Genomic DNA, 26,997 nt, shown 5'->3' with positions numbered 1-26,997 from the left:
TGAGTTAAATTGATGTAATTTCTAGGACTTTTCCTGGAAAATTTATGTTCATCTCATAGTGCATTACAGCAATATGAAGGCGATTATCGGGACTATTATTATATATTTGGTTAATATAAGGAAGCCCTACAACACAGCAGCAGGGGGTGATTTAGCGTTAGTTCATAACAAGTAGTATTCTCATGATTATTATCCATTTAACCCACCCATACGTTTCATATCACAATTCAGTGGCTCGTCTGGGAAATTATAAATATGTATTGTTATTGAAAACGATGTATATTGTAAAAAGTGCATCCCATTAATTCATCGGCTTCCTAGGTACTAAGATTGTGGAGGGAGAGTATGTCTGGTGGTGGAAAATATTATTAAACTGACGCTGCGAGGCCACGCACAATACAGATCATCCTCACGAACTTTTGTCACAGTGCTGAGGGTTGAGGCGCCGTCCGTGAAGAACATGACAGAACAACTGGGCTGAGACTCACCTTAGTCACAGTGCTGAGGGTGGAGGCGCCGTCCGTGAAGAATATGACAGATCAGCTGGGCTGAGACTAACCTTAGTCACAGTGCTGAGGGTTGAGACAACGTCCATGAAGAACATAATGGAACAGCAAAGCTGAGACTCACCTTAGCCACATTGCTGAGGGTTGAGGCACCGTCTGTGAAGAACATAACGGAACAGCGGGGCTGCGACAGCGTTGCCAACACGGCTTTCATAGCACCGCTCAGTAGTGTTACTATATAGTGACAATCTGTAAAATATTTGTAATTACTTCCAGATTTTTATTATCTACTTAATATACCATATATTTTACACAATAAAGTGATATATCTAGGAGTTAATTTCTGGAGCAAGACAGTGGGGTCAAACCAACGTCCTTGGTCACTCCATATGCCCATGGACCATCATGTGCTTGAAAGTGAGTTGGAGCAGTCTCGAGGTTGTGTAGCTTTTAAATATATCATAGTCCACGGGTTAAGTCGCACATCTGGTGTGGCCCATGATGTGGGATCCATCCTGCTCCAAAAAAAATTTTTTGTTGTTGTTGTAACCAGAGATTTAATATCATTAATTAAAATATAATTATATATACGCTAGAGTCCAAAAAGGTAATTCAGAACAGGGTTGCCAGATCCAAATTGCTAAAAGTAGCGAGCTGACGGTCAAAAAGTAGCGAATTTGCAAGTAGAGTAGCCCAATTTTTTGTTTAGTCAAATCGAATCAAATCAAATGTTTATTCAGGTAAAAGTAAATACATACAAGATGAGTTACAAACATAATGTTAGATTTCTAGATAGCGAGAGTACATACAGACAGACGACATTCAAATTTAGTAAGTTTATCTTCCTTCTTTGATAGAACAGACTTGATGCTCATCTGCTGATGACTTACCTCCGATATATTTTGTCTGTGTTTTAATGTTTCACTGTGTTTCTTTAAACCACTTCTATGAGCTCTTATCTCAGTTCTACAAACTTTACAATATGCCTTATTTCCATCTTCTTTCACTTCAGCCAACCACTTCTCAAACACGGGATCCTTAAGCCGGGACATCTGAAACGCTTCCTGGTATTTAGACCACTTCCCCATTTTACACTTCTTTATCTTAACACTTAAGCAAATTCTAAAAGTAACAGCGGTAACTTCTTTTCTATATGCGGTAACTTGTGTCGAACTATCCTTCTGGAGGTCAGAGTCACACTAACAATGAAAGCACAAATGAAGCTGCCAAGTTCACTGTATGCTAATCCGCTCTAACGGCAGTCATTGGATTCTTGGAAACACCTAAAGAGAAACCTAATATTTACAGTAGGCAACAGTGGGAGGTCACTTAACATAGACAGGACTCGGGATGAAGTATTAATGGCAATTAAGGTTGGGAAATCTATAGCCCCTGGGGAGGATTATCTTGCCTTGCGGTTACTTTTTCTTTGGGAAGTTCCTAGGATCAACGTCCCCAGGGGGTTGGTCTCTGACCTGGCCTCCTGCGGTAAGTGGTCTATTCAATCAAGCTGTTGGACGCGGCTGTGATTTGTACACATGACATTATAAAAAGCATAAAAATCATAATTGAGTTTCTTAACATTAATAGCCCAAAATAGCCCAACTTGTTTTTAAAGTAGCCCAAAAAGTTGCAAGTAGCAAAATTAAAAATTTAGGAGCGCGGGGCCCTGAAAAGTAGCCCAATTCACTACTTGTAGCCCAATCTGGCATCCCTGATTCAGAATGATTATAATGAAATGTTGCTTAAGAACGTCCTTAGTGAAATCTGAAAGTGCTCAGAATATAAATATTGGGGAAGATGATAATAGATAAATACCGTGGGAGGGCTGGAGCTCCGTAGCTGCAAGGAGGGAAGTGACCAGCAGTAACAGCACTACAAATATCACTGCAGTCATCATGGTAACGTTGAGAGTATGTTGCAACTTGCACATTACCAACTTACATCCACCTTCTTCCTCACTGACCTACATGGGGGAGAAATATTATTCATGAGTAATGAGCTTTGGATATTTTGTGGCTGTTGGAGAGATATTCATGAATAATAATGAAGGAATATTATGACTTATTAAATAAGAAAATTGTGTAAAACTGAATAAAGGATGGAAAAGACTATAGAATATCTTTAATACAATGCCAAATAATTTTTAAAAAATTAGGAATGCAGATTGCAACTATAAAGTGAGTTTTGCCAATAAATGGAGGCTGTTTTTTTATTTCTAGACAAAATTTTATGTTCATATTTATTATATATTTGCTATTGCAACGTATGTGTGAATTCAATGAGAACCATTTAAATTCAAGACAACCAATAAAAACTAAATCTTTCACTTCTATATTGATGTGACATAATAGCACTCATATATTACTGATAAGTCATTTCTTTGGTAACATTAGGAATTAAACAGAAAGTTATAAAAAATCTTTTAACATATCTATATACATATGTACATATCACAATGAAAGTGTCACTTTCGCACAAGATATTAAAACAATTAATTCTGCAATCTTCTTTTGCCGGCGAGTCCACTTTAGCTTCTATTATTCATCACCCAAGTTCTATGGTGCTCACGCTGGCGAGTTCACCTATTCAATAATATATGGGCCCTACACCGTATTGTCATGGTGTCCAAAACCCCACTTCTAATCTCCAGGAACATATTAGCAGAGATCTCCACCAATACGCTGATAGTGGTTACCAACAACACGCTAGCAGAAATCCTCAGTAACACGTCAGTAGATGTCTTCAGGAATGCACTGGCAGAAGTATCCATCAACACACTGGCAGAACTCTACATAAGCTTACAACAAACCTTTCCAGATGGCCAATACTTCTATCTCATAACTCTGGTCCTAACCCAGCAAACACAAAACGTTTTGGAAACCTTCACCAAAGTTTCAACATGGTTTTGGGGAGAGATAAGTTTCATTTGTGGTTCAACAAGCACATGAGCAACCATTAACCCAGGAATGGTTAAAGTATTTGTTTATGTAATACAGCAAATGCTGCCTTTTCTTACACTAGTTTCACCTTTATATAATAAAAAAATATTTTGTTCATGTTTAAATATTATATTTATGTACATTATACACATAAATTGTGAATGCTTAAATTATACACATAAATTGTGAACACACACCTATCATACTTAGTTGTATGATAGGTGTGCGAAACATTTACTTTTTATTATGATCTTGCTAAAAATTGTTTATATAACCCTGTTTGCTAATGCTGTATTCAGTAATACTGTTTTTATGTTTAAATTATATTTTGATACTTTATGAATAATACATCAACATTAATGGAAAATGCTGCTGCATAGGTGTATGACGGACACACGCAACATTTAATCTACCATTTTTTTAATAAAAAATTAGAGTGCATCAAAATACCTCTTTATTACCTGCATCTGTATTATAGTAGATTTTACTTTAAATATCAATGAAGTACAAATAGGTGAGTACAACTAGGCAAGCACAACAACATGAGTGCAACTAGGAGAGTACATGTAGCTAGGTGAGTACACCGTGGTGAACACTGATAGATGGATACAAGTAGGTGAGTACAACTGCATGAGAGCAACTAGGGGAGTGCATGTAGGTGAGTACAACTACACAAGAACAAATAGGTGAGTGCATGTAGGTGAGTACAACTCACCTTGCAACACCTCAGAACTACAGAAGTCCAGGAAGAGGAGGAGAAGGGGAGTATGGAAGTGCATCTATACTGCACTTAGGGAGTAGGAGGTCGAGGAGGAAGAAGGAGGGCAAGGAGGAAGGAGGAGGAAGGCGAGGTTGAAAGAGTAGGAGGTCGAGGAGGAAGGAGGAGGGCGAAGAGGAAGGTGAGCTGGAAAGAGGAGGAGGGTGAGGAGGAGGAGGAGGGCGTGGAGAAAGGAGGAGGAGGAAGAAGTAGTAGGGTGAGGAGGAAGGAGGAGTAGGGCGAGGAGGAAGGAGTAGGAGGGCGAGAAGGAATGAGGAGGAGGAAGGCGGAGTAGGGCGAAGAGGAAGGAGGAGGAGGGCGATGAGTAAGGAGGAGTAGGGCAAGGAGGAAGGAGGAGTAGGGCGAGAAGGAAGGAGTAGGAGGAAGTAGGAGGGCGAGGAGGAAGGAGAATTAGGGCGAGGAGGAGGAGGAAGGAGGATTAGGGCGAGGAGGAAGGAGGAATAGGGCGAGTAGGAAGGAGGAGGAGGGCGAGGAGGGAGGAGGATCGCAAGGAGGAAAGAGGAGGAGGGTGAGGAGTAAGGAGGAAGGAGGAGGAGGGCGAGGAAGAAGGAGCAAGACGAGGAGGAAGAAGGAGGGCGAGGTGGAAGGAGGAGGAGGGCAAAGAGAAAGGAGGAGGGCGAGGAGGATGGTGAGGAGGAAGGAGGAGGGCGAGGAGGAAGGAGGACGAGGAGGAAGGATGAGGGCGAGGAGGAAGGAGGAGGACGAGGTAGAAGGAGTAGGGCGAGGAGAAAGGAGGAGGAAGGAGGATGGTGAGGAGGAAGGACGAGGGCGAGGAGGAAGGAGGAGGAGAGCGAGGAGGAAAGAGGAGGAGGAAGGAGGAGGGCGAGAAGGAAGGAGAGGTGGAATGAGGAGGAGGCAAGGAGGAAGGAGGAAGAGGGCGAGGAGGAAGGAGGAGGAGGGCGAGGAGGAAGGAGGAGGAGGGCGAGGAGTAAGGAACATAATGAGGAGGAAGGAGATCGAGGAGGGCTAGGAGGAAAGAGGTGGAGGATGAGGAGGAAGTCAAGGAGGAAGATAGAGGAGCTCGAGGAATTAAGGAGGAGGAAGAGGGGGAGGAGGAGGAGGTCGAGGCAGAGGAGGAAGATAGAGGAGCTCGAGGAATCCTTTTTTTTTCTTGGGTCTGCTTGCCAGATACACATTGCCCAGGATTGTACTTGTTTTGTGTTATTTCTCGCTTCTTATAATATTATATTACTATTATTTACAATAATTTTTATTCAAATTAAAACAGTATATCATAATTAGGTTTTCCTTTAAAACGTCAATGAAACTGGTAGAATGATGGTTTGTGAAAAAAGATTTGGCCTATTAATTTTTAGCATAAATGATTGAAGTTGTAGTAGAAATTAAACTTTTTAATAACAGAAAAGTTGTAGTTTTAATAGTAGTAGGCATCCTTCGGTCTCGGGAGACTATGGAGTTGCGCCCTAGTTGTCAATCCTGGTGCAGCGTCTGGTGTGACTGATGGGTAGTTTTAATAACAGCAGTAGTAATAGTATCAGTAGTAGTTGAAACTTTATTAATATAAGAATTATAGTAATTGGTAGCAAAAACAGCTGTAGTATTAGCTGTAGAAATGGTACAAGAGGTAGCAATAGTAGTAATTGTAGAAGTAGTATCTGCAATAGTAGAAGTAGTATTTGCAATAGTAGAAGTAGTAGTTCAAGCAGTATTAATGTAAACCATATAATTTATTTATTTATTTATTTATTTATATTTAAGAAGGTACGATGGGTTTGTGCAGGTACATATTATTGGTGTTCTTACGTTCTTGAAAAGCCACCAACATATAGATGTTATGTTATTCATATAACAAAAGATATAAAAAAATAGATGGATACATGATTGTTGAATAATCTATAAAATTAGAGAAAAATGTCTGTTCAAAGGTGTCGGCCACAAGGTTACAGAACACATACACATACATGAAGTACACATACTTCACCCAAATTGACACAGGGTGTTCTATTTTGTGTTGATGTATTTAACACCTTATTATACAGTTGATCACTTCAGTCATGTTACCCAGCTCTTCACCTCACTCATGAATGTAAATTATGTGTTTATTGTAAATTATGGAGAGCGCGAAAGTGTTAATCACTGTTCAATTGAAGAGTTTCTATTCCTAGGATTAAATTTCACACCTTCACTGAACTCGTTAAAGCGAATTCATGATAAATCTATAGTATGCCTACCAAAGTTTAACTCCTCACTAAATAGAGATTAAGAATAGCATGATTTGGTTGATGAATAACAATAACTGTTTACTTTTAAAACAACTTGAAATCACAGTTCCCTATTTCCCTAATTTCGAACTTTAATGCACTAATTTAGGTATTATATTTGTAACGTATGATTATGTTACGTTGTTGAGTAGATTAGATACTCAGTGTTTGGTGGGTTTTCATATTTATTTAGTAGTCTTGGATACAGTATTCGGTTGTTGGCATTGTCGTAGACGATCAGACGGAGCTTGGAGTAGAGCAGAGAGCTGAGTGAGACCGGAGTCGCAGAGCTCTCTGCAGGAGAGAGTGGCGGTTCGATTGGTGAGTAGTGAGTGTCTGAACTCATGGGAAGCGATAGCACTGAAACTTGATGCGGTCGTAGTCTGCTCTCTGCTCTGTGTCGAAGCTTGTAGCGTCTTGGGGTCGGTTAGAACTGTTCACGCCGAGTGCTACATTCTTGAGGTTGAAGAGGTGAGGTAAATCCAAAGTGTCTGTACTGGAGTTATCTGAATCATTGTGGAAACTACTGTTGGCTCTTCTGTTGTTGTTTGTTGTTATAGATTCAGCTATTCGGAACAAGTTCCCAGTAGCACGGGCTATGGGTAGCCCGTAACTTAAATGGCACAGGAGCGGGGCAAGTAGCACGGGCTATGGCGAGCCCCTGGTGGACTTACCTGGCACAGCAGCGGTGCTGAATGTGCTGTGTGTGGGGTCTTTGATTGATTGATTGATAAAGATTAAGCCACCCAAAAGATGGCACTGGCATGAATAGCCCGTAAATGGTGGCCCTTTTGAGCCATTACCAGTATCAGGAGCTGATACTGGAGATCTGTGGAGGTGTGACTGCCCCTGCGTGACGGGAGATGTCTCCCGTTCAGTGTGATTGATGAAGATTAAGCCACCCAAAAGGTGGCACGGGCACGAATAGCCCGTAAGTGGTGGCTCATTTGAGCCATTATCAGTATCAATAGATGATACTGGAGATCTGTGGAGGTGCGGCTGCACCCTGCGTAACGGGAGATGTCTCCCGTGTCCAAATGGATTCATTGATAAAGATTAAGCCACCCAAAAAGGTGGCACGGTCATGAATAGCCGTAAGTGTTGGCCCTTTTGAGCCATTAGCAGTATCATGAGTGATACTGGAGATCTGTGGAGGTGCGACCCTCCAACAGGATGAAAAGAGTATTACCTGTAGTTGGGGATAGAATTGCAGCTTCTGTAATTAGTGCTAATTAGTTATGGCATTAAGATAATGAGAGACTGGAGCGAGTATAATGTTTACTCGCAACATATTTCTACTAATCATGTCTACCAAATCTGTTCACATTCACTGTTCTCAGATTCAACAAAAGCCAGTAACTGATACCTGGTAACTTTATCATCATTGCCAAGCATCAGAACTCTGTATGTTTAGTAGTAAACTGCATCTGCCAATCAATCGTTGTTAATTTCTTAATGTGTAAGGCATTTATCAATGATTTGTTTAGGATTGTGCACATTATCATTGTAACGGTTCTATTGTTATGTAAAGTATGGTGACAAATAAACACAGACACTAAGATACTATATATATATTTGGTCGAATATACAGAAGTACACAGGTGATACTTTGGTGTGAGTTGAGCGCACTGAGCGTCGGTACAGTATCTCGCAAGTGTCTGCTCTAGACCACACTTGAAAGTAGACTCTGGTTAATGTTTGCTATTCTGCTGCTTATATGCTCGGGCAACACCTCACCGTGTTGCCCGGGCAACGCCTCACCTCATTCATCTCCAAAGGTTGACAGGAATATTAACAATGCATTTGGAGCGAGTATATTATTGGGATAATCTACTCGCTACAGAACTCCCCCTCCCAGGGGATGAAAGGAAAAATACTTGATCAAGGAACTTAGCTGGTCGGTGAATTGTACGCCCTGCTCGCGTTACATAACCATCAAAGTTAACTTCCTCCTCTTCGCTGATGTCATCTAACTGGGGTCGTAGGGTGGGAGGTCGCACAGGATCGTCCGTCGTCGTAGGATCAGGTTGTGGTGCGGCTGGTAACTGGGGTTGTAGGGTGGGAGGTCGTACAGGATCGTCCGTTGTCGTAGGTGGCGGTGCTGCTGGTAACTGTGGTCGAAAAGTGACCTGCGTAGTCGGCGGATGTGTCTCTGGATTTAGCAGTGTCGCAGACGTTGAGACGAAGCCTGGAGCAGAGCAGAGAGCTGAGTGAGGCCGGAGTCGTGGAGCTCTATGTGGGAGAGCGTGGCGGCTCGATTGAGAATTGTGAGTGTCTGAACTCGGGGAGCGAGAGCGTGGCGGCTCGATGCGGTCGTAGTCTGCTGTCTGCTCTGTGTCGAAGCTGTAGCGTCTTGGGTTGATTAGGACTGTACACGCCAAGTACTGCATTGTTGACTGTGGAAATTGTAGTCTGGTACCAAAAGATGTAGGCAGTATGTGGACAAGCTCGGTGTAGCAGGAGAGAAGAATGTGCATAATTGTTGCGTCCTTGGGTCGCTGGTGGAGCATTTAGATCCGGGGCGGATGGGCTCGGGCACCAGGACATTAGGAGGTAATGTAGGCACGTAGTTAGGACAACGAGGTAATCACTGCTAGAGCTGAATTGTCCTGGAGGCGACGAAGAGTCGGAAACGCAAGCTGTAAGACCTGTACTGCGCAAAGTGCTTGAGTCGGCAGAGTATCAGAATGCATTGAACGTGTAGATGAATCTGACGAAAGAGCAGCTTTCGTGGGCGCCCCTGTAGAACAAGCAATGCCCTGTCAGCGACGGAGAGTCGGCAGGACAGGCTGTAGATCCCACATTATGTAGTTACTGATGAAGCTGCCAGATGAGTGAGTAGTGATCGTGGAGCAGCAAGCCGTAGTAGATGAAAATGCAGAGACGATCGCGATGAAAATCATAGCTGTGGCAAGGGTGTTGGCAACGTTCCATGACAGGTGGCTGCGGTCCACAGCAAGCAGCAGCAGTGGAGGTCCAGTGAGAGTCCATGTTCTAGTCCATCGTGGCTGGGTATCGTCGAAACTCTCTGGGGTCACCAATGTAACGGTTCTATTGTTACGTAAAGTATGGTGACAAATAAACACAGACATTAAGATACTATATATATATTTGGTCGAATATACAGAAGTACACAGGTGATACTTTGGTGTGAGTTGAGCGCACTGAGCGTCGGTACAGTATCTCGCAAGTGTCTGCTCTAGACCACACTTGAAAGTAGACTCTGGTTAATGTTTGCTATTCTGCTGCTAATATGCTCGGGCAACACCTCACCGTGTTGCCCGGGCAACGCCTCACCTCATTCATCTCCAAAGGTTGACAGGAATATTAACAATGCATTTGGAGCGTGTATATTATTGGGATAATCTACTCGCTACATCATTAACTAGTTTAACTAGTGTCCATTAATATGAAGTGACGAGGACTCTGTACATTATCACTGACCTCTCTGGGTTTATGTAAGTTATCACTAACCTGTTTGGTTTTCTATATGCTATCATTGCCCTCTATGCTTTCTGTACGCTATCACTAACTTGTCTGTTTTATGTACGTTATCATTGGCCTCTCGGGTTTTCTGTAATTTTTTGCTCAGTTGCTTGGGACTTCATTCATTATCGTTTACATGCCTTTGGCTTTAAACATTACCACTGAATTTTCTAAGAATCAGTACATTCACAAGATAATGCAACATACAATATATTGACCTTTTCAGCTAAAGCATTAATCCGTTACTTTTTCTGATAAAATCTTTGATACAGGTTTTATGAAAACAACTTAGAATATATACACTAGTGAGATGATATTATATCCTTAAGGACCATGGTCTGTACCAAAGTACCAAAGCGCAGGTAATGCACTGAAGTAGGAAGAAAAATTCCAGGAATGAATGTTGTAAAATTGAGGATTTCTCACATATTGATATAAAATTGAATTTGTCTCATATAAGACATTCTCCGGATGAAAGACATCCTGAGACAATTTATGTGACATTGGTTTAAGTATCTGAGAGATGCCCGTGTCCTTATTAAGATATTTTGTAAATATTGTTTTCCAGTGAAGATTTGTTTTAATGTTTCGACGTTGTTTCCAGTGTTTAATCCATCTGCAGACGGTTGAGACGCTGTAGCCGCTCACGTCAGCGATATCTCGGGCTGTGTGTCCGACCTCCCACATCTTCAAATACATTTCACGTTCAGCAACAGAAGATTTTTTTATTAAACTTCCTCGCATCATTTTCCTGTGTAAAACAAATCCACAGTTTCAGAATCACAGTCCCGGAACTAAAATTGTATTTACAACTTTTAATAATAAATGGCAGAGATGACAATAATTTCTCCATAAAGACCCTTAGAGTGAATCTCTACATGGTGACCAAATAAGGAGATACAGATAAATTACCTGCATTATGTAGCTTCATATTTTACCTCCCTGGTAACTTACATATTTACATATTTGCGCAGGTTCGAATCCTCGGCACGGTCCTTGTGGATTTGTACATATTTACCTAGTTACCTCCCAGGTAATTACTAAGCTAGTCAACGTCTCCTCTTCCTCACCCACATAGACTTGTTCGGCTGAAGTCATAATGTTAAGTTACTATTTAGTATATACAGAGATAAACTATTTATTAAAAATACTTTTCATCTTTTCGTCATTATCAGTTATTTGACCTCTCTCAGTTTTTATGGACCTATCCTTTCCCTAATCTTAGTTCGATAAAACTGCATCCAATTACCTTGGATTCTTTAAAATGTATATGGACGTCAACTGGTCCGATTGATGTTGTCTTGCCAATAGATGCTGCAATTTCGCACTCAGAGACTCTTGTAAACTCCTAGGAGTCGCACTTTCACTTTGTATGTCATGTTCTCTGGCAATGGCTTGAATAGTCAGAATAGTCTGAAGTGTAGAGTTGTTTGGTGGCAGCTGTGTGGGAACACAGGATACCAGTAAGAGAGATTGATTGATTAAGATTTAGCCACCCAAGATGTTGCACGGGCATGATTAACCGTAAAGCAAGAGAGGTGCTGATCTACCTGTTGCAGGGAGAGGTTATTGTTGTTGTTGTTTCTGATTTAGCTACTCAGAACGAAATGTCCATGTAGCACGGACTATAAAGAACCCGTAATTAAGGTTGGTTATTCGCGATAACCTTGTTACTGTGATATTTGGGTCAAACTTTCTAAATGGCGGTGAGATTTCCTCCTTTTGCCCTGTTTCTTTTTCGCTCGTTATTTAGCGTGCTGGTTTTAGTCTTGTTTTAATAGCATTATCTTGGTGGCGGATGTAGATGGAGAATGTTCACGTGTGTCATATTCTTCAAGTGCTTTTGTAATCATTGTAGTTGCTGTGGAATTTGGCTCTAATGCAGCTGCTCAAGTTGGACTAATGTTTTGTTTGATGCGCAGAGCTTCAGTTGCTACACATTCCAGTAAGTATTGCAATAATGATGCCTCTGCATCTGTTCCACAGATATTACACTCTTAAACTATTGGGTTTATTACCTTCCAGCAACACTTGTAACCAGGTCTGAGTCTGTGTATGGCTAATGCAAAGTCTCTGGATATCGTTTTGCCAAGCTTGAAAGAGTAGTACCCAGTGACTTGTTCTTACCACATCGCAGTTGATCTTCCTTCCGCTACTTTGGCTCTGTGGCGACTTTTGATAGTTGTGAGTATTTTCGTCTTGATTTGCTCCCTAATCTATAACAATCTTGGGGGTATTTTATCCTATACAACAGATACAGCAGTGGCAGTTTTTGCTAGTGAGTCTGCCTTCTCATTACCATCTATGCCAGTTTGACATGGTATCCAATTTAGGGTGATTTAACAGTCCTAGATTGTGGGCTTCTTTTCCTATATGTAGGATTTATGTGATGAGTTGTATATTATATATTATATGAGTTTCATTAATTACATCCAGTGCTGGTTGGATAACAATGCCTGGAGCGAAGATTTAGAGTCGGTATGAATGATGACATCATGCTAATTATTCTCAACTGTGTAATTTTTGGCCTCCTTCAGGGCATATAATTCTTTTCGTAATGTTGAGCACCAATTATTCATGCTCCAGTAAGTTTCATTGTTGTTAGTGTAAACTGCTGCTCCAGCTCTTTCTTGATCAACTGATCCATCTATGAAGATGTGAGTGATTGTCGGTCATAAGATTGTTTCCATTTATTGTTCTATGACTGATTTCAACCTCTGAGAGGCAAATGCTGTTTTTTTAACTAGTAATCCTTCAATGAATATCTTTAGACCCATATCTTCCCATGGTGGAGGCTGTCAAACGTGTTGATATTCTCTAACTTCACCTTTGTTTTTCATGGTCCATTTCAAGTCCACTTTCTCTAGAATCTTAACCAGATTATTTGTCCATGCACTTGTTCTATATTGAAAGTCTCTGTGAAGCGATCTGTGTAAGCTATCTTTCATTGACTGTGAAGCGATCTGTGTAAGCTATCTTTCATTGACAGTCTGGCGGTGGTTCCAACAAGTTTTGCTGTTATGGTGGCTATTCTTAGTTTAATCCTGTTTTCTAAGGCTGGTAAGTTGGTCTCCATTTTCAGATTCTCTCGAAGCGTGTATATAGGTACTCCCAGCATTGTTCTGAGGGCATCATTTTGAGACTCTTTCAGTTTCTCCCATTGGTTATCACTGAGGGATGTAAGAGCAGGAACAGATTAGTCAACGAGTGACATAACTGCTTGAACGTAGTACATTTTGAGTACTGGTAGAGATGAACCATCTCTAAGACTTGTCAGGGAGCGCAAAGCTGAGATTCTGGCTTTACAACGTTGCCGAAGATATTAAATTTCTTGAGTAATTTTCAACTGGCACTCTATTATGACTGTAAGGTATTGAAAAGAGGTAATCCACTCAATTTCGTGTCCATATTGCGAGTCTGATGTCTTGAGTTCTCATTTTAACGGCCATTGGTTTGGTGTTATTGCTGTTTATTTTCACTGCTATGTGTTTCACTTCCCTGCTGATGATGCATAGACATTTATGTGCATGGTTCCTGGCGCCTTTGCCAATGATGATGACCACAAAGTCGTCTGCATATTTAAGCAGTTTGGCTCTTCGTAATTTGAGTTTCGTGAATTGTTCCATGAGACAGTTGAAGAGAAAGGGGCTTAGTATTCTTCCCTGTGGAGTCCCATTTTCCAGAATCTTTGAGGAGGATTTTTTTCTTGGAAGTTGACTTTAGCTTCTTGGTTAAGCAGGCTTCCTTTGGCAAAGGCAAGAGCGTGTCCTTTGATTTCCTTATCTACCAGGCAGCACAGTGTAGCTGGAACAATGTCTTGCTCGAAGGTTTTCTTCTAGTTCCAGAAAAATAAGGATTTTGGTTTGTCATTGATTTGATCCAGGAGGGAGGTAAGTTATTCTTTAGTTCCCACACCTTTTCTGTAAGCAAACATATTTTCATGCAGTAGATTGACTATCCAGTCAATTGGATTAAGGGCTATTCTTTCCGCAGTTTTGGTGAGACAGCTTATTAATGAAATGAATCTTGGATTTCCTGGGTCTTTGGGTTTTGGAATGAGACCTATAATTGCACTATTCCAAGATAGTGGTCGTGTTCTTGTCACCCAAACTCTGTTGATGAGATTCAAGAAAGCTTCTTCACCCTTTTCTTCTAGCTTGGCTAGCATGTTGTAAGTGACTTTGTCCTCAATTGGAGCTGTGTTTGTAGTTTTCTTTGTAGCTCTCCTCAGTTCTTTCAGATTGTAAGGTTGGTCTAGTTCGTCAGGTAAGGCTAAAGCATTATCTACTTTTTTCCGTCTTGCTGCTTGAGGTCTTTGTTGGTGAGTCAGAGTTGCTTGAGTAAGTTGAGTGGAACTGGCTCTTGAAGCAAATAGATTTCCTAATATTTCTGCTTCTTGCTCTGGATGAACATGATGAGGCGGAGCATGAGGAGATCAAATAATAATTGGAACTAAGGCCCCATATTCAGTTTGATAAGTATATAACCCAGTTGCTGGCGAAGTGAGGCCGTAACATAATCGTTATATACATCGCATCAGGCTTGGATACCCATGTGCATTGGAAATAGGCTTAAAGGTTGCCGAAGATGAGAGGAAATGTCAGCACTGTGGAAGACCCGACAGACCACTGGAACATTATTTAACACAGTGCAGAGTTACAAACCCAATAAGATTTCAACTTAGATTCAACAGACCAGAAGATGTTAAATCTAACTTAAGCGACCATACGAATCATAAATACTCATACTCCGCCCAAGTAAAACAGAAACAAGCAACACTTAGTAGGGCAGCCAGAGGCTTAGGGCCCGCAAAAATCACTCAAAGTAATAAATAAATAAATAAAAAAAAAAATGACATCCCAAGCGGGATCCGACTTCATGTCGGGTAAGTTAGACAGGACCGTGCAAGTGGTTAATGCAACCCCCTTGTACATTCCCTTGTTCCATTTTTTGTGTTTAAGTGCAATGTTAAGAGAGTGACGAAAGGCACAGAAAACTACAAAAGATACGCAGGACGATGTTCAGGGGTTCTTAAACCAGGAGAACTGCCTCTATAAATTGATGTAATTTTGGGAAACCAGAGATAATTCTTATCTATAAGCATCTACTTAGAAATAAAAGTGAAAGAAAATTATTCACGTGTGTTACAGGAAGGGGGGGGGGGGGAAGTGCTAAGGGCTAGGGTAAAGAGATTAGCCTGTCATAGTCACGTAACCTACTAGAGTCTATCGGTCCCTAAGATGAGGACCACGTCAGGCCCACCGTCGCAGGTCTATGCTCCCACACACCTGGGTGCCACTGATCGCCCTGGGAGCCCTTCAGCTGAACTACGGGGGAACTGCTACCAGCAATTCCAGCTTTGCCCCACGGAAGAGTGAAAGAAGAATCAGAGTTACCTTCAAGACGTTGCTTCGTGCGGCAACAGCACCTTCTCTGAATCTTGCCCGCGGTAACAAAGGGGTCAAAGGACCCTCGTCCGCACACCTGTATCTCTTAACTATTCACAAGGTCGGCAGCTGGGTTTATAACTCTGCACCTCAGCAGTGTACTTCTGTGGTTACACTTTATTTTGCCTGACAGCATTACGTGTTGCAACTATTACCGTGTTAAAAAAGGATTGCTAGCCTAAGGTACGTTTCCATATATATCAGTGTTGCTCCAACTCTGCCAGCCACTAGCATATTTCCATATGAAATAATACCACTCATATATGGTGCTATAATATCACTCATATGTGCTCAAAGAGATATATGAGGGCGCACGTAAACACTTCAGCAAAATTATATGAAGTTTACTAACGAAAACTTCATTAAACATACATAGAATAATACACAGATTAATATATTAAATAAATGCTCTGGAGAACGTTGGCAGCTGTCCTCTCGCCACCTCAGCCTCTACATCAAAGACACACTCATCTGTACTGAGCTGCTAAACACCTCAAATGATATGGTGGAAGTGCTGATAATCAAAATAGAGATTTTAAATGTAGTTATTGTCCTTGTACATAAGTCACCGGAGGCAAACCCTCAGCAGTTTAAAGACCAACTAATGAAAATAGAACACTGCTTGGAAAACCTCACAAATCCAGCTCCGAACATCATCCTGCTTGGGGACTTCAACCTACGGCACCTGAAATGGAAGCACCTGGCTAATACAGTAATATCAGAAAGAATACCAGGAAGTAGCCTAAATGAACAGGCACATGCAAATGACCTGCTACAGATGTGCGACAGGTTTGCCTTAAACCAGCAAATAGTAGAACCAACTAGGAAGGAGAACACGCTGGACCTCATTTTCACTAATAATGATGAATTGATCAGGAACATAATGAATACAAATACCTGTTACTCAGATCACAACTTAATTGAAGTTATGACAACCATGGGGAGTAGACCTTCAAAACCAGTCCAGATTCTCGGTGGAGATTTCAGCAAATTCAACTTCAATAATAAACAGATAAACTGGGAGCAAATAAACCAGGACTTCACAGAAATAAACTGGGAAAAACAGCTAGAAAATGCAAACCTGAACCAGTGCCTGGAAAAAATAAGCTCAGTAGCACTAGAAATATGTTCAAACTGCATACCTCTAAGAAAAAAGAGGAAGAGATGCAGATTGGAACGGGAACGTCGTTCCCTATATAGGCGAAGAAAACGAATCGCGGAACAACTTGAGAGTCGCACCCTATCTCAAGAACGGCGAAGAAGGTTAGGTAGAGAAATAGAAACAATTGAACGGAAGCTACAAGAATCATACAAAACCCAGGAGAGGCAAAGAGAGCAAAAGGCCATCAGTGAAATAGAAAGAAATCCGAAATATTTTTTCTCCTATGCAAAATCAAGATCAAAAACCACATCTAGTATCGGGCCCCTGCGCAAGGGAGATGGAACTTTCACCGATGACAACAAAGAAATGAGCGAGCTACTGAGGACACAGTACGACTCTGTTTTCAGCGAGCCATTAAACACACTAAAGATTGATAACCCAAATGAATTTTTCATGGATACGATACCAACATCAGATCATATATCAGACGTCACCCTATCCCCACTGGATTTTGAAGAAGTCATAAACAGTATGCCTATGCACTCTGCACCAGGCCCGGATTCTTGGAACTCCATATTCATAAAGAACTGTAAAAAACCACTATAGCAGGCCCTCCACATTCTGTGGAGACAAAGCCTAGATACTGGCGTTATTCCTGATATACTAAAAACAGCAGAGATAGCACCACTTCATAAAGGCGGAAATAAGGCAGAGGCAAAAAAATACAGACCGATAGCACTAACATCGCACATCATAAACATTTTTGAGAGAGTGCTAAGAAGTAAAATCACAAAATACATGGAATCACAGCAACTCCATAACCCCGGACAACATGGTTTCAGAACAGGGCGCTCTTGCCTGTCGCAGTTGCTGGACCACTATGATATGGCATTAGATGCTATGGAAGACAAACAAAACGCGGATGTAATTTACACAGATTTCGCAAAAGCTTTTGATAAATGTGACCATGGTGTTATTGCACATAAAATGCGTTCAAAAGGAATTACCGGAAAAATAGGCAGATGGATCTACAATTTCCTGACCAACAGAACCCAATGTGTAATAGTCAACAAAATAAAATCCAGCCCATCAACCGTGAAGAGCTCAGTCCCCCAGGGTACTGTGCTTGCTCCAGTACTTTTTCTCATCCTCATATCGGACATAGACAAGAACACAACCTATAGCACTGTATCATCCTTTGCAGATGACACTAGGATCTTCATGAGAGTAGGCAACATAGAGGACACGGCGAACCTCCAGTCAGATGTAGATCAGGTCTTTCTATGGGCTACAGAAAATAATATGGTGTTTAACGAAGATAAGTTCCAGCTCATGCGCTATGGAAAAAATGAAAATATAATAACGGAAACCACGTACAAAACTCAGGCAAATCATAACATAGAATGAAAAGGCAATGTAAAGGATCTGGGTGTACTCATGTCGGAAGACCTTACCTTTAAAGAACACAATAAAGTAGCCGTCACAACTGCAAGAAAAATGATAGGTTGGATAACAAGAACTTTTCACACTAGAGATGCTATACCGATGATGATACTTTTCAAAACGCTTGTGCTCTCTAGAGTGGAGTACTGCTGCACAATGACAGCACCTTTCAAAGTTGGAGAAATTGCTGACCTGGAGAGCGTGCAGAGATGCTTTACTGCTAGAATCCACTCAGTAAAACATCTAAACTATTGGGACCGACTAAAGAGCCTAAAACTGTACTCCCTTGAGCGCAGGCGGGAGAGGTACATAATAATTTACACGTGGATAATATTAGAGGGGCTGGTCCCAAACCTGCACACAGAAATAACGTCACATGAGACCAGAAGACATGGCAGGATGTGCAGGATACCCCCGTTGAAAAACAGAGGTGCAACTGGTACTCTGAGAGAGAACTCTATCAACATCAGAGGTCCGAGACTGTTCAACACGCTTCCACTACACATAAGGGGCATAACTGGCCGACCCCTCACAGTGTTCAAGAGAGAACTGGATAAGCACCTCCAAAGGATACCTGATCAACCAGGCTGTGTCTCATACGTCAGGCTGCGAGCAGCCGCGTCCAACAGCCTGGTTGATCATTCCGGCAACCAGGGGGCCTGGTCGACGACCGGGCCGCGGGGACGCTAAGCCCCGGAAGCACCTCAAGGTAACCTCAAGGTAAGGTAACCTCTGGAAACTCCATCAGCTAATCATCAAGGGGGTATTTGGAGGGAAATATGATCTACCTTAATCATTCCTGTCCTCGATGTCTGTCCTCCTATGGTGTGAGGTTCCCAGGTCGCTCCTCGGTGATCCAGTAGTGTGTTGTATGCCCTCAGGTGTCGTGCCGTGCCACTCCCTAGAGTTCAGATTTTCCCATACCTGGTCCAACCAGTGGTCACTGAGCCTGTCACTGTACACTCACGTTCTTTCAATGAGACGTTCTCTTCTTGATCCGGAAACGGTGTCTTCCCTCCAGCATATCAGCAGATGTGATGCAATCACTGCAGCATTGCTTATCGTACCAAGCTAGACTCGCAGGCTCCAGACTTGCCCTCCCGAGTCGTCGCTCACCTCCAGTCGCCGAATTATATCCTCAAGTTCTTGGTACTCCTTTGCCCACTAATCTTGGCTTCTCCATGCTGCCCAGGAACACGGTGTCTTCAGTGGTTATGGTAGACTGTGATGGCTGCTCAAAATCTACTGAGTGAGGCTTCCTCAACCTAAAATCTCTTGAGCTCTCTGATGCACTTCTGCTCGCGTCCAAAGTCAGTTCAGCTCTGTGGCCACGCCTCAGCTGGCGCAGGGCCAGGTCTCTCAGTGATGTCGCAGCAAACCCTGATTGGTCAGCCACGTGACGTGACCTCGGCCAGCCAATCACCAGTCTGTTGGCGTCGTCCACAAAATGGCTGATTTGTAGGAAAGGGAGTCGCCATTTTGTATGTACAAGTTTGCCACCCCCCCCCCTCCCGCTCTTTACCTACAAACTTATAAACAGAAACTTCTCCCTATATGGGTAATCAATTCGGTCGCCTCATACACCAAAAGAACCTGCAGGGTTAGTGGATATGACTCTTAACGCTGGCATTGGGGAGAAATAGGAGGGGACACCGTAACAGTGTCGAGATCCTATCAAAAGTGTATAGGTATTGGAAACCAGACGACGAACGGGAAAGTGTATAGCAATCTAGCCAGTGTCATGGATTCCACTGAAAGGAAGATCAGTGAAGTGATGGTGAGAGTGACCCCGGAGAACTAAATGTGAGTTTATTGACATTATAAGTACGTGAATTAGAAATAAATCGTTAAATCTCATGGAAAATGTTAGAATTAGAAAGAGAAAGAGAAGAGAAGAAAATTGAAATAAAACGTGAAATCGAACTGAAACGGTTGGAAAGAGTAGAAAGGGAGAAAGAGAGAGAAAGACTAGACAGGCGAGAAAGGGAGGAGAAAGCAACACGAATTGGAATTGCTTAGATTAGATAGTAGAAGAGAATCCAATGGTTTCCATCCAGTGCGGAATATAAAACCGGTGTCTAAATTCACCGAGAAGAAGGTATCAAAGTTCGTTTCTTCCTTCGAGAAAGTAGCTGCCACATTTGACTGGCCAAGGGATAGTTGGGCTAGTATGAGTCACCAATCAATGCTGACTGGTAAAGCCTAAACCGCGTACTCCATACTGTTAGTAAGTGACAAGTGACTATGACTGCTTACCAGTAGTGCCTGATGTTTGCATAACCTTAAAAAAAGCAGCAGAGCAAACTTTTAAGGAGTTCGCATATATTAAGGAAATATTTTTCAAATGTTGTGCGTCTCGGAAGGTTGAGACTAAGGAGCAGCTGGAACAAGTGAGCTTGTTAGAAGATTTCAAGGAGTGTCTATCAGGTGATCTGAAAACGTACTTGAAGAAACAGGAAGCAGAGACTGGGTGCTACGGCCACCATGCCTGAAGAATTTATTGTAACCAATAGAACCTCTACAAGATATGTTTCAATTACCTTCTATAAATCTTTTACCAGGTATAAGCAGAAGGAGAGAACCGTTCCCCATGGTGTCGTGAAGAAAACCGAAGGTAGTCCAAGACGTATAAGTCCAAGGAGAGACATAATGTGTTGGACATGCAGGAAGAAAGAACAAGTATCTGATAAGTGTAAGAGTAGGGCAGGAAACGACCTGCATAGGGTGGTAATGCTGGTGAGTTGTGTGACACCACCATTGTAAACTTTCTCCCTATGGACAGATAGGAGAGAGATACCATGATTGCTTGTCCCATACACTTCAAAAAGGTATGTATCGAGTGACCAGTGTGGCAGGTCAGTAGTAATTCTCAGACACAGTGCAGCAGCCCAATCTCTGATTATGAAAAGGTCGTTATCCAAGGAAGTACCTACTGAGGGAAAGCAAAGTGTCAGATTAGGTGGTTTTCCCTAGACTTTGTATGTTGCCCTCCGTAGTAGAGGTTCATTTAGAATCCCCATATTTCATAGGTAGGTGTACATTGGCAGTAATAGACATCTTCCTATGAAAGAGATAGGAATAATACTTGCCAATGACATAGCATTTGGGTTTGGATTGTAACCATCCATTAGTTGTTGCAAATCTTGTAGAAGACGTGGTAATGTCAGTAGTAGCCATATAATCCAGATCCCAGGTTAAGACACGGCTTGGATTGGATGATTTGTTTAGCTCAACACCTACTCCACAGGTTGCCTACATCGAAATCCCTTTTTACATCACCTATCGCTGGGTTCATGTCTCGCTTCAAGACCGGCCCACCCCCCATGCCCAAGATTTTCTAATCTATTTGACCCCAAAAAATCTTAGGCTATTAAAATCAGCTTTTCGAAAATCTCACACCTAAACACAATTTACTCATACAGATCTATTCCATTCTATGCTAAATCTGATTTCTTTGTGATCACTGTTCCCTAATTCACACCCTATTTCGATGTCATTAATTTGTGTTTCCCTGTTAGTTAACAATAAATCTAAAATATTATTTTCCCTTGTTGGTTCCTTAATGTGTTGCATAAGAAAGCAATCGCCAATTAATTCTAGAAAATATTTTGCTTCATTATTCTCTGTTCTGTTAAGTCAGTTTATTCCACTAAAATTAAAGTCACCCATGACACAAATACTGTTAGACCTAGATGCTCAAGATATTTCATCCCATAGATGCTTTGCTTCCATCCTGTCAAAGTTTGGTGGCTTGTATATTACTCCTATTACAAGATTATTTGATTTTTCGTCTAATTCTATCCAAATAGTTTCTCTGTGTGGTTAAGTTTTAATTCCCTCTTCGAGACTACATTTCAAATTTTCCCTAACATATATGACTACTCCCCCTCCTCGTCAAATATTTCTGTGTGAAATAGTTTAAATCCATTTATTTGATATTTGGCTAATAGTTCTCTATTTCTACATTCATCCACGTTTCTGTAAGTGCAATAATATCAATTTTTTCTAGTGCAGACAATAGCATTTAAATCGTTTATTTTGTTTCTTAGACACCTACTGTTCATGTAATATATTCTAAGTGTATTGTTATTTCGAGGCACTTCTCTTTACCTGATCATTTTGCCAATTTGTTTCCAACACAGAGACATATTTTTATTACCTCCTTTATCCATATCAATCCCCATACCACTATCTACTAAAAGTTTAAACCCAAACAAACACCTCCAACCACAGGATCCAACGAGTTGGCAACAACAACAACCCCAGCCCTCCTTGAAAGATGCACACCATCCCTAGCATGCATGTCATTTATTTCATAGAAGTGTTCGAAATATCTATGAAAAATATTGGATTTGATTTGCAATATTTTTCCCGCCGGCAATTGACATCAAGTGCCCTCGACAAGCCATCATTTCCAACTCCCTTTCATAGAAGAATGCCACATATGATCGGGATTCCTCCCTTGCTCCTAACTAGTTCTATTGCTGTCTTAACTATAGAATTGTTAAGACAACTACCTTTTACAGTTAACTTTATTCCTATGTTCTTATGACCATATTATTACAATATTATGTACACCTCTCCACCACACCCCACAATTAGCACAAACCATTCCTCCACTTCACCACATCATTGATACAAACTATTCCTCCACTCGACGAAACTTCACAATTTACTCCTCTGAGAGACAGTAATAACTTCACTGCACTATATAGTTGATTCCACTGCACCAAAACACAAACTTCCCCCTCCAACCATTCTGACTTCACTTAACCATTCACTCAACTGGACTACACTGTTAACTCTGCCACGCACACAATATCGACTATACTGTGCTTCTCCTTTGATTCTCTTTTTTACAATATTTTACCCCTCTATACTCTAAGATTAATTCAACAGTGGTTGACCATTAACTCCACAGTGGTTGACCATTAACTCCACAGTGGTTGACCATTAACTCCACAGTGGTTGACCATTAACTTCACAGTGGTTGACCATTAACTCCACAGTGGTTGACCATTAACTCCACAGTGGTTGACCATTGACTCCACAGTGGTTGACCATTGACTCCACAGTGGTTGACCATTAACTTCACAGTGGTTGACCATTAACTCCACAGTGGTTGACCATTAACTCCACAGTGGTTGACCATTAACTCCACAGTGGTTGACCATTAACTCCCCAGTGGTTGACCATTAACTCCACAGTGGTTGACCATTAACTCCACAGTGGTTGACCATTAACTCCACAGTGGTTGACTATTAACTCCACAGTGGTTGACCATTAACTCCACAGTGGTTGACCATTAACTCCACAGTGGTTGACCATTGACTCCACAGTGGTTGACCATTGACTGATAATGCCCCAGAATGAGCTTGAACATTAACATGAGTGTGTTGAGTGTTAAGTCTTAACTCCTCTTCTCGTATTTTCATAAGAATTTATTTAGACTAATTTCCTGAGCATTAGGACACTGCCACTGACTGGACACGTTAACCCTGACTGTCAGAACTCAACCAACCAACGAGAGAGACAACCTTCCCCGCCTCACTCGCTCTCTTGTCATGATACAAGACCATTGAATGGGTTCACTTGCTAGTATTTTCTGGTCCCTGATCTAACGAGGTCAACTTTACCTTTCATGAAAGTCTTGTGTAAAAAAAACTGAAAAAAACTTACTTATTCAAAATTGTTATCCTTAGTTTCCTCGGACACCCGTGTCATGTGTCATTTCGTCCAAACACTCAGTGTAATCCTTCATCATCTTCACTGTAACACAATGATAGAATAATTATATAAGCAACAGATTACGCTGTCCCCGTGGTGAAGTGGAAAGACACTCATCTGGCATTTCGCGAACGCTTTCTCCTCGGTTCCTATCCTGGCTGCGGAGGGTTTACTGGGTGTTAATCCTTAACTGTAGCCTCTGTTTACCCAACTGTAAAAGGGGTACTTGGTTGTGAAACGATTTGGCGGGGTCGTATTCCGGGGAACATAGGATTAAGGACTTGTCCAAAACGCTACGCGTTCTAGCGGCTGCACAAGAATGCAAAAACAATTGTATATGTAAACCAGCAGTACCCGGCCACGCGTTGCTGTGGCTCAGCAACGCATGTGTGTTGCTGAACCACAGCTACCTTCCCTGTCCCCCAGTCCTCCCACCATTCCCCCCCTCACCTGTCTCCTTGGCCTCCCACCCATTCCCCACTCCACAGTCCCCTCGTCCTCCCCACCATTCCCCACTTCTACATTCCCTCTTCCTTCCCAGCATGTCCCTCTCCCCAGTCCCTTTGTCCTCCCTACCATTCTCTGTTGCCCCATCCCCCTTGTTCCCACGATCCCAAACTCCCCTGTCCCCTCGTCCTCCCCACCATCTCTCACTTCCGTCCCCTCTTCATCCTCACCATTCCCCACTCCCTCGTCTGATGCCTTCCCAAATGGTCTGATGTTCACATCAGAAAAATGGGAACATCAAGTGATCTGATGTTCCCATCACAGAAATGTAAGAAGAACAGTTAAAAAATGAAATGAAAATATGAAAAAAATATATAAATAAACTATTCTCACGAAATGAACGGTCTGGTAAATAACACAGCTCAATTCCAATGCAATTCACACAAAATAATTAAATAAAAATGAAAATATATCAAATCTAGGAAAATTCAATTTATCAATGCAATCAGAACCATTGAAATGTAATTGTAACATATTTAGTATAGCATGTGTGTTCCTCTTACATGCAACAGATAGCGTTGTTTTTCTAGAAAAGCATACTTTTACCAGTCATAGGTGTGGCATCTATACTTATACTTACGAAATGAATGGTATGGTTAACAACACAGCTCAATTTCAATGCAATGTCATTCAAAACAATTCATTTTAAAATAAAATAAATCGAAATCTATAAAAATAAAATTTATCAATGCAATCGGAAACATTGAAATGGAATTCGTGACATAATTAGTATAGCATGCATGTTGCCATTTTGTGCAACAGATGGCACTGTTTTTCAAAAACTCACACTTTTATCTGTCACAGGGGTGGCATGTATATAGTAGATATATAAAACGATGCGCCTATTCGAATGCAACGTTGTGTCAAAATATCAAAGCAATTGGTGAAGAACTTTCGGAGATTGCAGTGTGTGTTGCCCTTACATCCAATAGATAGCGTTGTTTTTCAAAAAAGCTTGTTTTTTCCTGTCACAGGTGAGGCATAAAAGACGCGCCTATTCGAATGCAACGTTGTGTCAAAATTTCAAAGCAATCGGTAAAAGGGTCTCGAAGATTTCCGTCACATGAAAAACACATGAAAAACACAGTTTTTCAGAAAAAACATGTTTTTTTACCGTCACAGACGTGACATCTATATAGTATGTATATAATCACCTTCTCGGATGCGAATGGAACGTTGTGTGAAAATTTCAAAGCAATCGGTGAAATATTTTCGGAGATTAGCGATTTTGAACAAACGAACATTTCCACTTTTATTTATATAGATAACAAGAAAAATAATAGATTATAATCTTGGATCTTTACATTATTGTTTAATTTCAACCATTCTATGGTTAATTTAATTTAATTGCTTGAATTAACTGATCTTGTGATTGATGTAGACAATTATATAACGGAGTTTAGCAGATTATCGTAATGGGATGAACATATAATTTCACAAAGTTCTTTTATGCCTTAAATATTTATACAGCCTTTAGAGCTCCTCAGAGACGTCCCCGGGTTGGTTGACAGTCCACTTGGGCCCCAATTTACTTTACTTATAAAATATTGCACTTAATTCCCAGCTGCTCAGAAGCTCTCACATCCCATTAGGGTTCCATAATATTACGCTGACACGGTTTATTTCGTCACTATGTTGTGTATTTATCTGTGAGTTATATATTCTTTAACCGGTTTAATATTTTGTTTTAATAAAAATATTATGTGCAATTATGCACGAGACAATTTGACTTATCTCTTTGTTAGGAGTGCAATGCTTGACTGGTCACTGTTAACAGAGCAATATCTGACTGATCTCTCTGTTAACAGAGCGATGTCTGACTGCTCTATCTGTTGACAGTGGAATGTCTGACTGCTCTCTCTGTTAACAGAGCGAAGCGTGAGACAGAAGTGGACGTCATAACATAACATATTTAATGCAACATGAAAGAAAACACTGATTTAATCTTTTTAAACAAATACAAAAGCTTCTCACAGAGACAATACCTCACAATCTCATCCGTTCACAGCAAACTTGTAATACAGTTAAGGTAATTTATTAATGGTTGAGAATAAGTTACGAAGCGGAGAGAAATAAGTCACTTGTGCTACAAGATGATAACCTCAGTGTTTGACAACATTCAACTTAGAATATTTAATATAAAAGTAAGATGTTTATTATTTAGGATCTGATTATTTTCAAGGTTACCTTGTCTATAACACCTTCTAACACCTAATGCAACACCTTCTAACACCTTATGCACCACCTAAATAATTAATTTTAGCAACACACTAATAATCCCTCAACAGCACCATAGAGATATACACTTTATACAACACAATGAATACATCATTCAGCACACAGATATGCAGCATAAAGGTCGCTACTTATTCCTACTGACACGCTTACAACTGATGTGTTCTTGAGTTAATCACACGATATGTAACGAGAAATAATGTTAATAAAAAAAAATTACCCCCGTATATGACTTTCCTCCCATATTCTGATTTAACAACATAAACATTGAGTCAAATCTACCCAAAATTATATTTTCAAAAGAGACCAACTTGTGTAACTTACCGACACGAGACGACGAGCGTCAGCGGGAGAGTGGTCTAGGGCGTGTTGTTGGCTGTGGATCCCAGAGTGTAATGAGCGGACAGTGAAGGTGCAGCAGGTATTACCCCCCGGGACTGTTGGCCCCGCCCCCTGGTCTCCCCCAGAGTGGGCCACGCCCCCCTGGCCTTCCCCAGAATTGGCCACGCCCCCCTGGCCTTCCCCAGAGTTGGCCACACCCCCTGGCCTCCCCAGAGTTGGCCATACCCTCCTGGCCTCCCCAGAGTTGGCCACACCCCCTG

General features: G+C 41.4%; 1 long non-coding RNA gene across 1 annotated transcript; it reads right to left on the bottom strand.

The window, feature by feature from the left end:
• Positions 1 to 648: 648 nt before the first annotated feature.
• On the bottom strand, positions 649 to 26,776 carry LOC138369403 (uncharacterized). The gene is made up of 3 exons (XR_011229824.1): positions 26,720 to 26,776; positions 2,325 to 2,472; positions 649 to 755 (listed from the first exon to the last, which is right to left on the bottom strand). It is a non-coding gene; the product is annotated as an uncharacterized lncRNA (long non-coding RNA).
• Positions 26,777 to 26,997: the final 221 nt, after the last annotated feature.

This window comes from Procambarus clarkii, chromosome 28 (assembly GCF_040958095.1).
Source record: "Procambarus clarkii isolate CNS0578487 chromosome 28, FALCON_Pclarkii_2.0, whole genome shotgun sequence".
NCBI classification, from domain to species: domain Eukaryota; kingdom Metazoa; phylum Arthropoda; class Malacostraca; order Decapoda; family Cambaridae; genus Procambarus; species Procambarus clarkii.
Note: the sequence above shows the minus strand (reverse complement) of the source record. Positions and strands in the feature narration are given on the sequence as shown.